Source organism: Canis lupus, chromosome 6 (genome assembly GCF_003254725.2).
Source record: "Canis lupus dingo isolate Sandy chromosome 6, ASM325472v2, whole genome shotgun sequence".
Taxonomy (NCBI): Eukaryota; Metazoa; Chordata; class Mammalia; order Carnivora; family Canidae; genus Canis; species Canis lupus.
In genome coordinates, this window is record NC_064248.1 from 56,262,039 (window position 1) to 56,275,423 (window position 13,385).

Consider the following 13,385-nt stretch of genomic DNA (forward strand, 5'->3'; position numbering starts at 1 on the left):
TAGCTAAGTACTTTTTTTTTAGCTAAGTACTTTTTATATGTTAAGTCACTTAATTCTCACAATAGTGTAATTCATTTTGCAGATGAGGAAATTAATGCACAAAGAGCCCAAGTCACTTGCCCAAGGTTATATAGCTAAGAAGTGATGGAATGGAAAATAAAAAAATAAAATTCATGAATGAATAAATAAAATCTTAAAATAAAATAAAATAAAAAAGAAGTGATAGAATTGTTCTCATCTTTGTCATCAATCCCTAACTATAGATAAATTATATACTACATCCTTCAGTTGCTGCCCAAGGAAGCTACCTGGAGTTAAATATTGCGATGTTGCCAGCTTGAAAATGTTTTTATTCTATGTGATTGACAGTTTAGGCAGTATGGCAGAGACTGCCCCATGTCCCCCCAGCATCTTTGGATTCTTTCACAATGCTGTCTCTGGGTATGGGGGCTTTTTTCATTCATTGCGTTGGGCTCTTACTGGATCCTTTCCATAGAGAGACTTATGTCCTTCAGATTTGGAAACACTGTGTTTATTTCTGTGATAATTTCCTTTTTCATTCTATTAGTGAGATGTTGGAGCTCCTGGATTGATCCTCTGATTTTTCTGTCTTTTTCTCTCTTGTTTTCCTTATTGAATTAGTCATTTTCCAAAATTGGGAATATTATCACATTGATTTATTTTTTTAAGATTTTATTTATTTATTTATGATAGAGAGAGAGAGAGGGAGAGAGAGAGAGAGAGAGAGAGGCAGAGACACAGGCAGAGAGAGAAGCAGGCTCCATGCAGGGAGCCTGACATGGGACTCCATCCCGGGACTCCAGGATCACACCCTGGGCCAAAGGCAGGCGCTGAACTGCTGAGCCACTCACGGATCCCTCACATTGATTTTTTAACTTAACTTTCTTTTTTTTTTTTTTTACATATTTTAATGGCTGTACATCATATAAACAATCTTAAATTTATTTAACTAATGTTCTATTGTTGAGTATGTGTTCCCTATTATTGCCATGAAACTTTTTAAAATAAGTTATAATGCACATCTTTATTTCCTTATATTATTAAAAACTTAATTCCTAGATATTTTAAATACTTTTTTGTGGGGCAGGGTGGCTCAGCGGTTTAGCGCCGCCTTCAGTCCAGGACATGATCCTGGTGTCCTGGGATCGAGTCCCACATCGGGCTCCCTGCACGGAGCCTGCTTCTCCCTCTGCCTGTGTCTCTGCCTCTCTCTCTCTCTCTCTCTCTCTCTCTCTCTCTCTCTCTGTGTCTCTCATGAATAAATAAATAAAATCTTAAAAAAAAACTTTTTTGTGTACATTATGTCAGTTACCCTTCACGAATTAACGTTTCCATTATCAATATAAAAGCATATTTATTTTCCTTATAGAACATACTTTTGGAAACAGATAAGCTAATTTAAAACTGAAGATATATTCGTTATAAATGGAAACTTGTAGGGATTGAATATATTTTGCGGAAATTTTCCTCTCTAATCTGAGCAATAGCTTCATAGACTATAGTTATAACATATATTAACACTATTATGCTTCTAACCATCCTTAGAACAAATGCTCTGGATTACACATAGTTATCTTTCCTCTGGCTTATTTAAAAGCATCCTTGTCCTAGAGCTGTGATACTAAGGCATTAGATTAAGGTGAAAGGCACTGCAAAGAGTAAGGTGACCAAGAGCTTTCAAGCACCTGGTGACTTACCATTAGCTGAATTTTATTGTTTATTTTTAAATTTTAGTTCTAGGGCAGCCCCGGTGGCGCAGTGGTTTAGTGCCGCCTGCAGCCCAGGGCATGATCCTAGAGACCCTGGATCGAGTCCCACGTCAGCTCTCTGCATGGAGCCTGCTTCTCCCTCTGCCTGTGTCTCTGCCTCTCTCTCTCTCTCTTTCTCTGTCTCTATGAATAAATAAATAAAATCTTAAAAAAAATAAATTTTAGTTCTAGTATAGTGAACATACAATGTTAAATTAGTTTCAGATGTACAATATAGAGATTCAACACTTCTACAGATTACTCAGTGCTCATCACCATAAGTATACTCTTAATCTCTTTCATCTGTTTCACCCATCACGCCATCTACCTCCCCTCTGATAGCCATCAATTTGTTCTCTGAAGTTAATAGTTTGCTTTTTGTGGGGCACCTGGCTGGCTCGGTACGTAGAGCATGTGACTCTTGATCTCAGGGTTGTGAGTTCAAGCCCCATGTTGGGCATGGAGCCTACTTTGAAAAAAAAAGTCTTTTTTCTTTTGTCTCTTTTTTCCTTTGTTTATTTATTTCTTAAATTCTACGTATCAGTGAGATCATATGGTATTTGTCTTTTTCTGACTTATTTCACATAGCATTATACTCATCCATGTTGTTGCAAATAGTAAGATTTAATTTTTTAAGGATTTTATTTATTTGAGAGAGAGAGAGAGCATAAGCATGAGAGAGAGAGAGAGGCATCACAAGCAGAGGGGGAGGAGTAGAGGGAGAAGCAGGCTCCCGACTGAGCAGGGAGCCCAACTGAGGACTCAATCCCAGGACTCGGATCATGACCTGAACCAGAGTCAGACATTTAACCAACTGAGCCACCCAAGTGCCCCAATTCCATTCTTTTTATGGCTGAGTAAATATCCCATTGTATATATGCATACCACATTCTTATCCATTCATCTATCCATGGACATGGGCTGCTCACATAATCTGACTATTGTAAATAATGCTGCAATAAACATAGCAGTGCATATATCTTTTCCAATTAGTGGTTTTATATTCTTTGGGTAAATACTCAGTAGTGAAATTACTAGATCATACGGTAGTTCTAATTTTAATTTTTTGAGGAAACAACATACTGTTTTCCACAGAGGCTGCACTAGTTTGCATTCCCACTAAGAGTGCACAAGTTTTCTTTTTCTCCACATTCTCGCCAACTCTTGTTTCTTGTGTTTTTTATTTTAGCCATTTTGACAGATATGAGGTGGTTCTCGTGGTTTTGATTTGTGCGTCACTGATGATGAGTGCTGTTGAGCATCTTTGCATGTGTCTGTTGGCCATCTGGATGTCTTCTTTGGCAGTGTCTGTTTATGTTTTCTGTCCATTTTTTGGATTATCTGTTTTTGGTGGTATTGAGTTGTGTAAATTCTTTATATATTTTGAAGACTAACCCTTTATCAGAGACGTCCTTTGCAAATATATTTTCCTATTCAGTAGGTTGTCTTTTAGTGATTGTTTACTGTGTTGTGCAGAAGTGTTTTTTTTTTTTTATCTCAATGTAGCCCCGATAGTTAATTTTTGTTTTTGTTTCTCTTGCCTCAGGAGATATATCTAGAAAAATGCAGCTATGGCCAAAATCAGAGAAATTACTGCCTATGGTCTTACTTTTAGGATTTGTATGGTTTCAAGCCTCACATTTAGGTCCTTAAATTTTGAGTTTATTTTAGTGTATGGTATAAGAAAGTGGTCCAGTTTCATTCTTTTGCATGTAACTGTCCAGTTTTTCCAGCACCATTTGTTGAAGAAACTATCCTTTTACCATTACATATTCTTGCTTCCTTTGTTGAAGATTAACTGACCATATAATTGTGGGTTTATTTCTGGGCTCTTTATTCTGTTCCATTGATTATTATTAGCTGAATTTAAATAAACTGCTTTGGATGTAGAAAACGTACAATCGGTTTTTACCAAAAATGAAGTTACCACCTTCCTAGATGTGATTTGTCAAGGACTAGAAGATAGACAAGAAAATTTTAGTAGGCTTAGTGATAAAAAAGAAAAACAAAAAGAGAATAACCACCTAATGTTATAAAAGTAAAGATATCTACTGTAATTTTTCCTTGCCTCAAAAGCTATTTCTAAGAAATGTCCTTATTCTTTATAGAGGCATCTTGAAATATTTACAGAAGAAATGGTATGACATTTGGGATTTACTTCAGAATAGTCAGGGGAAGAAGGGAAGCAGTGGATGGGGAGATAAATAAGACAAGTATGGCCATAGATTTACTGTTGAAGCTGCATGGTGAGTACACAGGGGATATTTTACTACTCTCTCTGTATATATTTGTTATTTCCCACAAAAACCAAAATGATACAAAAACAATAAAACCTCCTTTTCTATGATTATGTAGGCCATTATATTTCATTTAAATTGCCATTAGATTTGGCAATGTAAACACAGTCTCTGAGGCAAAATGATGGAGTCATATCCTAGATGTGAGTTGGCTCATGGGAGGTAACTCATTGTACCTAACTCTATAAACCATGGTCAATGGCCTGGATTTTTGTAGCTCACAAGCCAGTTTGTAACTGGAACTCAGTAATGGTCTTCCACTAGAAGCAATTGATTAAAAGATATGAATTCAGTAGTGCCTGGGTGGCTCACTCAGTTAAGCAACTGACTCTTTATTGCAGCTCAGGTCATGATCTCAAGGGCCTAGGCTGGATCCCTACATTGGGATATAAGCTCAGTGGGGAGTCTGCTGGGGATTCTCTCCACTCTGTCTCTCCTCCTGCTCACACTATCCTTCTCTCTCAAATAAATAAATAAATCTTTTTTAAAAATATGAATTCAATAAAACACCTGATGTGCTGGAAATCATCTAGACCTTGACTTGGATGTATTACTATGTAAAAATTAACCAAGCTATACTCAAGATTTATGCACATTTACTGTATGTAAATTATACATCAATAAAGGTTTATAGGGACACCTGGGTGGCTCAGTGGTTGAGCATCTGCCTTCGGCTCAGGGCGTGATCCTGAAGTCCCGAGATCGAGTCCCACATCGGGCTCCCTGCATGGAGCCTGCTTATCCTTCTGCCTTTGTCTCTGCCTCTTTCTGTGTCTCTCATGAATAAATAAATAAAATATTATATTTAAAATAAAAAATAAAAGTTTATAAAAGAGAATAAAGCACCCAACACAATTTCTAGAGCTGTTTAAGAATTGCTGTGAATTATAAGCTCCGATCCTCATAAACAAGTGGTATTGCTGACTTGTTGCCTCTACAGGCATGATCATACCCATAGCATCATTTATCTCATCTTTTATAAAGCCAGCCTGAATAAAAGACAATTTAATGTTTGCTTACTATAGGGGACAGCATAACCAGAGTTAAAGTTGGGCAGAGTTGGGCAGCCCGGGTGGCTCAGCAGTTTAGCACTGCCTTCAGCCCAGGGTATGATCCTGGAGACCCAGGATCCAGTCCCGCATTGGGCTCCCTGCATGGAGCCTGCCTCCCCCTCTGCCTGTGTCTCTGCCCTGTATCTCTGCCTGTTTCTCTCTCTCTCTCTCTCTCTCTCTCTCTCTCTCTGTGTCTCTCATGAATAAATAAATCTTAAAAAAAAAAAAGTCTGGGCTTTAATGTCAAAATCACATAAGTTTGAAAGCCATTAAATAATCATGTGGGGGCACCTGGGTGGCTCAGTGGTTGAAGCGTCTGCCTTCAGCTCAGGTTGTGATCCCAGGGTCCTAGAATTGAGTCCTGCATCGGGCTCCCCTCAGGAAGCCTGCTTCTCCCTCTGCCTATGTCTCTGACTCTCTCTCTTTCTGTCTCTCATGAATTAAAAAATAAATAAATAACTGTGACTTTGGGCAAAATTTCCTTACCCATAAAATAGGAATAATAATGATAATTGTGCCTACCTCAAGGGTTGTTGTATTCAGTGAGATAATATGGTGAGAGAACAGGTACAGTCTCATTGTCAACAACCAAAACAAATTAGTTATTAGCTCGGTTGACAACTATCAAGCCTGGGTTCATCAGGCTAACGTTGTGCACATAAGGACCAGACAACATAGAGCCTGCATCTTCCTCTGCCTATGTCTCTGCCCCTTTCTCTGTGTCTCTCATGCAGGGAGCCCCATGCGAGACTCGATCCCAGGACCCCGGAGTTAAGCCCTGAGCCAAAGGCAGATGCTCAACCGCTGAGCCACCCAGGCATCCCAGTGTTAATATTTTTAAAAGATGTTTTTATATTAAGGTTATATCAATGCTGAGTGTAGCTGAAATTATTTGGATGTTCATTATACTATCATTTAAACTTGTCTATATAAAAATATAAAATTGGAAGAATATTATTTTGTCCATATTCTATGGAAGTAATGTTTTAGGGTCTCAATTTTGTGCTATGCAGACTCAAAACAATTTCCTTGAAAAACCTTACACCTGCCTTGGTTTTCCCTTGCAGGTGAGAAAAGCCTTTTAAACAGCCAGCTGTCCTTAGTACCTCAGCTTTCATAATAGGGCACACTCTACTATGAATTGTTTATTAAGGTATATGTGTCCGAATTTTGACAACTCAGACAGCTACATTCCAGGATTTAGATGGGAGTATAATCTCATTTTGTCATTGAAGATTTATTAAAAACTCAGTAGGGAGAAGCAATTTTCAGGGAAGATTATTTCAAGTATACATCAACCTATGCATTTTTTTCAGACGGTCTAGGCTAAAACTTATCCATGGATTAAACCAGATCAATAGACAGCTGGTACCTTGCTAGACAGTGCCATAGTTTCCCAAAGTATAATTTTTACCAAATTGTACTTTTGTATGATGTCAACAATGTATATTAAGTATTATGAGACACAGCAACTTTTGTCGCATCTATTTTTTTAAAAGATTTTATTTACTTATTCATGAGAGACAGAGAGAAAGAGAGACAGAAACACAGGCAGAGGGAGAAGCAGGCTCCATGCAGGGAGCATGATGCGGGACTCAATCCCAGACCCCAGGATCACGCCTTGCACCCTGCATCAAAAGCAACCACTCAACTGCTGAGCCACCCAGGCATCCCTTGTTGCATCTATTTTAAGGATATCTGAAAACATTATTTATTTCTGTCACAATAATCATTTTTAGGACCCCAGAGGAAAACATATCTGATCTTGGCACAAAAAATAGTAGTATTACTTAACCTCAACTTGGCAATGAAAGAAAGGAAGAAGGAAAGAAAGGAGAAAAGAAGAGAAAGAAAAAGAAAGAAAAAGAAGAAAGAAAAGAAAGAAAAGAAAAAAAGAAAAGAAGAAAGAAAGAAGAAAGAAAGAAAGAAAGAAAGAAAGAAAGAAAGAAAGAAAGAAAGAAGAAAGAAGAAAGAAAGAAAGAAAAAGAAATTTCTACCTCCTCTCTCTGGCTCCTTCTTCAAAGAATCCTAGCAAAAACATTAAGTTTTGGTACGAAAAGTAGCATGGTATATGCCAAAATCCATTCCTTTCTACAATCTAAACTGCAAAATGCTTCCCAGAGCAGAAGCAAACATGTCTTTGTGCATAAAATAGATCACATTCTTCTACAACTAGTAGAATATTTTGATGCTCCCAAGTCCTAACCCCTGCTTCATATCACTTGAGTCTCAGATTTGTAGCACAAACTGCCAGGTATCAACTGGTTATATTAGTCAGGGTTCTTCAGAGAAGCAGGATCAATAGAATATATATGTATAGACTTACAGGTTTTCCCCACTCTCCTAAGGTAGAGCATTCATATGAAACCTTTTGTAAGCTGAACTGGTGTAAAGGAAAAAGGAGTTACTCTTCAATTATATGGAAAATTTTTTGAGTGTTGCCAGACTCAAAAATAACCCCTCTTAGACTTTTCTAACACCTTAGGACACATTTTGCTAATTGATAAACAAAATAAGTCCAGATAAAGCACAGATGCTCACAGACACAGTTCAAAGCGATGGCAACTTGGGGCACCTGGGTGGTTTAGTCGGTTAAGCTTCCGACTCTAGGTTTTGGCTCAGGTTTTGATCTCAGGGTCATCAGATGGAGCCCCAGCTTGGTCTCTGGGCTAAGTGGGGGAGTCTGCTTAAGATTCTCTCTCCCTCTTGCTCTGCCCCTCCCACTCATGCCCTCTCTCTCTAAAATAAATAAATAAATCTTAAAAGAAAAACAAACTAAACTATGGCAACTTGATGCTGAGATGCCGAGTGTAGTGTCTGAGGAAGGAACTTAGTGGGATCACTCTCAATGCTCAGAGTATGTGCTCCCTCTGTAAGTGCTTGATGCAAAACATATGCTGAATACTATTTTCACTTTTTTGCCTTTTTTTCATATCCTCTTAAACAGCTCTAAAAATAAAGTCTTCAGTGCTTTATTCTTTTTAATAAACATCTACTGTATGTAATATTTACTGTAGATAAAGATTAAAAGTACTTAATAAACTTTTACTGTAAAAGGGCATAAATCTTAAGATTCTGGCTTGGTTAATTTTTACATAGACATACACCCAAGTTGAGATCCTCTTCAGATTCCATTCTGTTAGCAAAAACAGGTACTAACTAGGTCTTTTGTAAAAGCAAGTGGCATAAAGCAAACTTGAAAAAATGGGGTATATCAGTATATATATAAGAAGAATTTTCTTACAGGAATTGGCTCACACTGTAATGGAAGCCAAGAAGTGCCACCATCTGCAATCTATAGAACCAAGGGACTAATGGTATAATTTATTCTCTGTCCAAACGCCTGAAAATCAGGGTAGCTGATGGTGTAACTCCAGTTACACGTGAGGACTGGAGGACTACTGGTGTACCTGGACCCCAGAGGCCCAGAACCAGGAGGGCAAGAGAAGATGAACGTCCCAACTCAAGATAAGAAAGATAGAGAGAGAGAGAGGAGTCACCCTTCCCTTCCACCTTTCTGTTCTATGAGGGCCCTCAGGAGATCGGATGAGCCAGCCAATGGTGAGGGCAATCTTCTTTACTCAATCTACTGATTCAACGTGGTTTGGTAGAAAGAGACAAGATTTGGAATCAACAGATTTGGTTGGGTTTCAAAAAGCTGATAGTTATCAGAACCTGGGCTTCTTAAACACTGGTGTCCTTATGCAGGAAACAAGTGACTTTAACGTCTGCCTCAGAGAACTCTCAGCCTTCGCTTCTCCTCCATGAGGCCAGCACAGCAAAGCTGTGAGTACCCAGTGGGCTGCACCTGCCTACTACGGGTTCATGCCATCTGCCCAGGGATTTGCCTCTCAACTTGAGCCTGGGGTATTCATGTGAGCCTCACAGCTGGCCTAAGGTTTCCAGGATCCCCAGCTCCTACCTTACCTTTAGGTATGGGGTCAAACATTCCCCCAGGGGAATTGTGTTTTGTGAATGATTTTTCAAAGTTACAAAATAGAGGCTTTACTGTTTTAAAGTGAAGTGTTTCATCTGGGGTAGGGTAAAATGATAACCAAACATCCTGGAGGAAATGATGAAAAACTCAAAAGAAAAATAATTCTACCTTTCTCTCTCATTTTATTTTCCATTCACCAAGTAAAATCTACTCCTTTGTTTTTTTCCATAAAAGTTCACGCCGAGTATGTTTCTATGAAGAGTCATCTCATACAGCCCACACATAAGATGACACTTTATTCAGTCAATCTGTTCTTAGGAACAATGTAAAAATATATATGTGGTGAGGTTAACAACGTTCTTATTTGAACTCTGAACACCTCTATGTCTGAGAGCCTCTATGTCTTAAGCCGTTTGAAATCCTTAATGTAAAAGTTTAATTTTAATTTTTCATAGTAATGGAGTATTTTTATAATGTGACCACATTTAAATATATCAATCACAAAATGTTTATTAAAAGAAAACAGTGTTTTCTTTATATTAGAAAAGGTTCCAAATAATAATATGAGATTGGGTCTTACTCATAGCATAAGTCTTGTATTCAGTTGTTTATCTCCTAATTTCTCCTTTACCCCATTTCCCAATTTTTGCGTATGTTGGTAAAAAAGCATTACCCACTTTCCATAAATGATGATACCATCTATCTTATTCTGACTTATAGTGTCATTTGTGTTTTATTTTGATAACCTGCCACCCGCAAGAGTAGAAGGGAGACAATTATAATATCTAACATTTGCAATAAGGTATCACATAATTATCACTCTGCATTTATTTTCTTTGAACTCATACAATTTAGAAAATACATAAAACTTGTGTTTCTGACTACACTCACCAAAATAGCTAATCCAGAGACAAAAATTAAATAGTTTTTTAATACCAAGAGGAAAAAACCATGGCAATACGACAGGGTGTAACCACTGTCTAACAAATGCTTCTTGTTTACAAAATAAAGACCTGTTCTATGTCTAGTCTTTAACCAAAGTCTGACTCTTCCATAGTTGATTTTTATAACCTGTTAACTGTTTGTTAATTGATATGAATTCTTTGGCTTATGCATTACATAAACATGTTATCCAAAACAATTTTTCTGCTATGTATCAAGGGCCTTAAAAATATTCATTGTTAAATCCAGAAATTCCATCTCTAAAAATATATCCTAAAGAAACAATTTAAAATGTGGGCAAAGCTATATCTGGAAAACTTTCCATTGCATTATTTAAAATAGTAAAAACTGAAAACAAGCTAAATCCCAAGATGGGAGTGATTGCATGAATTACAGTAAACTAGATGATAGAACCCTACTTTAGCAACTGAGGATGACAAAAGATAATATTAAAGCAAGGAAAATGACTGTTATGATTTTTACTTAAATGAGTTTATTTTTACTATCAAAGAAAATATGAAAAATAAAGAGAGTACAAAGAAGTATGATTATAACATTCACTAAAAAAAGATACACTTTTGTGGCTATGATATGGTTATAATTATGTGGATTTTTTAAAAAAGATTTTATTTATTCATGAGAGACACACAGAGAGAGAGAGAGAATGAGAGAGAGAGAGAGAGAGGCAGAGACACAGGCAGAGAGAGAAGCAGGCTCCATGCAGGGAGCCCGATGTGGGACTCGATCCCAGATCTCCAGGATCACACCTTGGGCTGAAGGCGGTGCTAAACTGCTGAGCCACCCAGGGATCCCCTTTTGTTTTTTCTTTATCAAATTAAATATATAGTAATTTATAGTGAAAAAAGTTTTTAATTTTTTTTTAAAGATTCTATTCACCTATTTGAGAGACAGAGAAAATAGCGAGAAGAGCGTGAGTGGGGAGGAAAGGGAGAAGTAGGCTCTCCGAGAGCAGGGCTTAATCCCAGGACCCCAGCATCACAACCTAAGCGGAAAGCAGATGCTAAACCAACTGAGCCATCCAGGCACCTCATGAAAAATTATTTTAAAAAAACAAACCACTACGTTCTCATACACAAAATCTCTTGTCTGGCTTATGTTCAGTCCCATCCTGTGATTATTTTTTTACTGTGTTTATTAAACACTGATTTTACTTTCAGCATGTCTTCCATAGCTATTCTCAGCCAATAGCTCATGGTCTCTGACACATGGAAGGCATCTCCTGTTTTATTTTTTTATTTTTTTTTTTTTTCAAATTATTTCTTTTTTTTTTTTTAATTTTTTATTTATTTATGATAGTCACAGAGAGAGAGAGAGGCAGAGACACAGGCAGAGGGAGAAGCAGGCTCCATGCACCGGGAGCCCGATGTGGGATTCGATCCCGGGTCTCCAGGATCGCGCCCTGGGCCAAAGGCAGGCGCCAAACCGCTGCGCCACCCAGGGATCCCGGCATCTCCTGTTTTAAAGATGGGCAAACTAAGTCTTGACACGGTTACTCACTTAACTTCCCCTAAATAAATCTATAGAAATCCAGAAATGAAAAAATTGTTCCTTGATTCATTTTTCTCCAACCTTTGATAAAAAAAAAAAATACAAGTCCCTTACACATTACTATAATGAAGTTAACTTATGCAAAGTTGAGTAAATTGAAGCAGGACTTGGAACAAGAAGGTTAAATCTAGGACAGCCTCCCTGAGAGAGTTGTCCATTCTTGGTGTCCAGAGGAACCTGTGAAGGGCAGAAATCAAAAAGTTGCTCCGTGGTCTTACAAGGTAAGTAGTTATTTTGACTTCACAGGTGAGAAACAGGCTGAGAGGGTTGAGCCCTATCACAGGGCTAGTAAGTGACAGAAGAGAAACTCATTTCTACAAATGACTGTCTGCAAAAAGCCTGGACTCTTTTCCCTCCTGGTTGCACTGCTATGAGCATCAAATGAGGCAAATATTACAGAAAGGTATGCTGGAAATGGGGGCATTGCCCGTTTCTGTGGTTTCAAGATCCCCCCTCTTCTTATGCCTACCCCAAATAGAACAGATTTGGTAGCTGTAAAGCTTTGTGAAAATATAAACGAGAAACTGGGATTAGCCTGTTACAATGTTCTTTTTTCGAAAGTCTCAAATCTTTTATTGTAGAGGAATTCTGATCTATGAGATACTACTTGAAATAAATGGGCCACTGGCCAGGGCTTGGAAATGTTTGTGATAATGAAGAGCATCATTTGTTATTTGGCATCTACAGATACGCTATTATTATTTAATAATAATTAGTAAATTACTGACAAAAAATAGCAAATTTTACATCCTTTTTTTGAAAACCAGTATGTATAGAAAATTATGCTCCAAGCCTAATTCCGCTTACCATTAGATCTATTTCAGTTCCAAAGGGGCCCACTGAGGGAAGGATTCTTTCTAGCTTGTGAAAATGTGCACTTTGGGGGCAGGGGTGTCTTATTCTCTTCATTTTCCGTTTAGTGGTAAATGAGAGGTAGTTTGAAGTAGCGGGAAGTTAAGTTCATTGTATCAATCATTTCCAGGGCTGGCTCTTAGCTGCTCCTTGGCAAGTTTCTTAACCTCTCTCGGTGCCCTCTTCTTACTTTTCTCCTCTGTTCCCCCCAAGTGTGGGAGTCAACATTAGACAGCTGGGAAATGACCTAATATCTCTAGTCAAATATTTTATATGTATTTATTTGAATCAATAATACATCCATATGGTTAAAACTTTTAAGATTATAAAGAGAAATTCCATGCCATCTCATTCCCTCCTGCTTTTCTCTGAATGTCCCTGTCACAGCCCTCAGTTTTATTTTGCAAGTTCAGAGGATGAGAATTTGCATGGCCAACTAAGAAAGATGACTAGATTTAATCTGAATGAAAGGGATTTATTCTAAAGTAATGCTTGTATAGTCCCCTGCATAGCCTCCCTCATTTTTTCTGAGACTTCAAACATCAACACTCAACTAAACTACTAGTCACAGTGCCTTTTCAAGAAATTTTTACTTTGAACTTGCTCTTGTGCAAAGGAAATGGTTCAACCATTTCTCTAGAACTTGGTTGATAATAAATTTTCTTTTGTTCCATTTATAATTTTCTTTTAACATTTTGTCTTTTTCTACTGTTGCATAAGATAGGAGAACTAAGGGAAAGATTTGTTTTGGACTGCTTTGAGATTTTTTATACTTTAGGCCAGAACAGAGCATATAAGAATTAAAAGTTTATATGTAACGTGCTTTGATTTCCCTTCAGTTTATTCAATATTTGTAATGCTGGTTAAGATTATTTACCTCGGGATGCCTGGGTGGTTCTGCGGTTGAGCGTCTGCTCAGGGCGTGATCCTGGAGTCGGGGGATCGAGTCCTGCATCTGGCTCCCTGC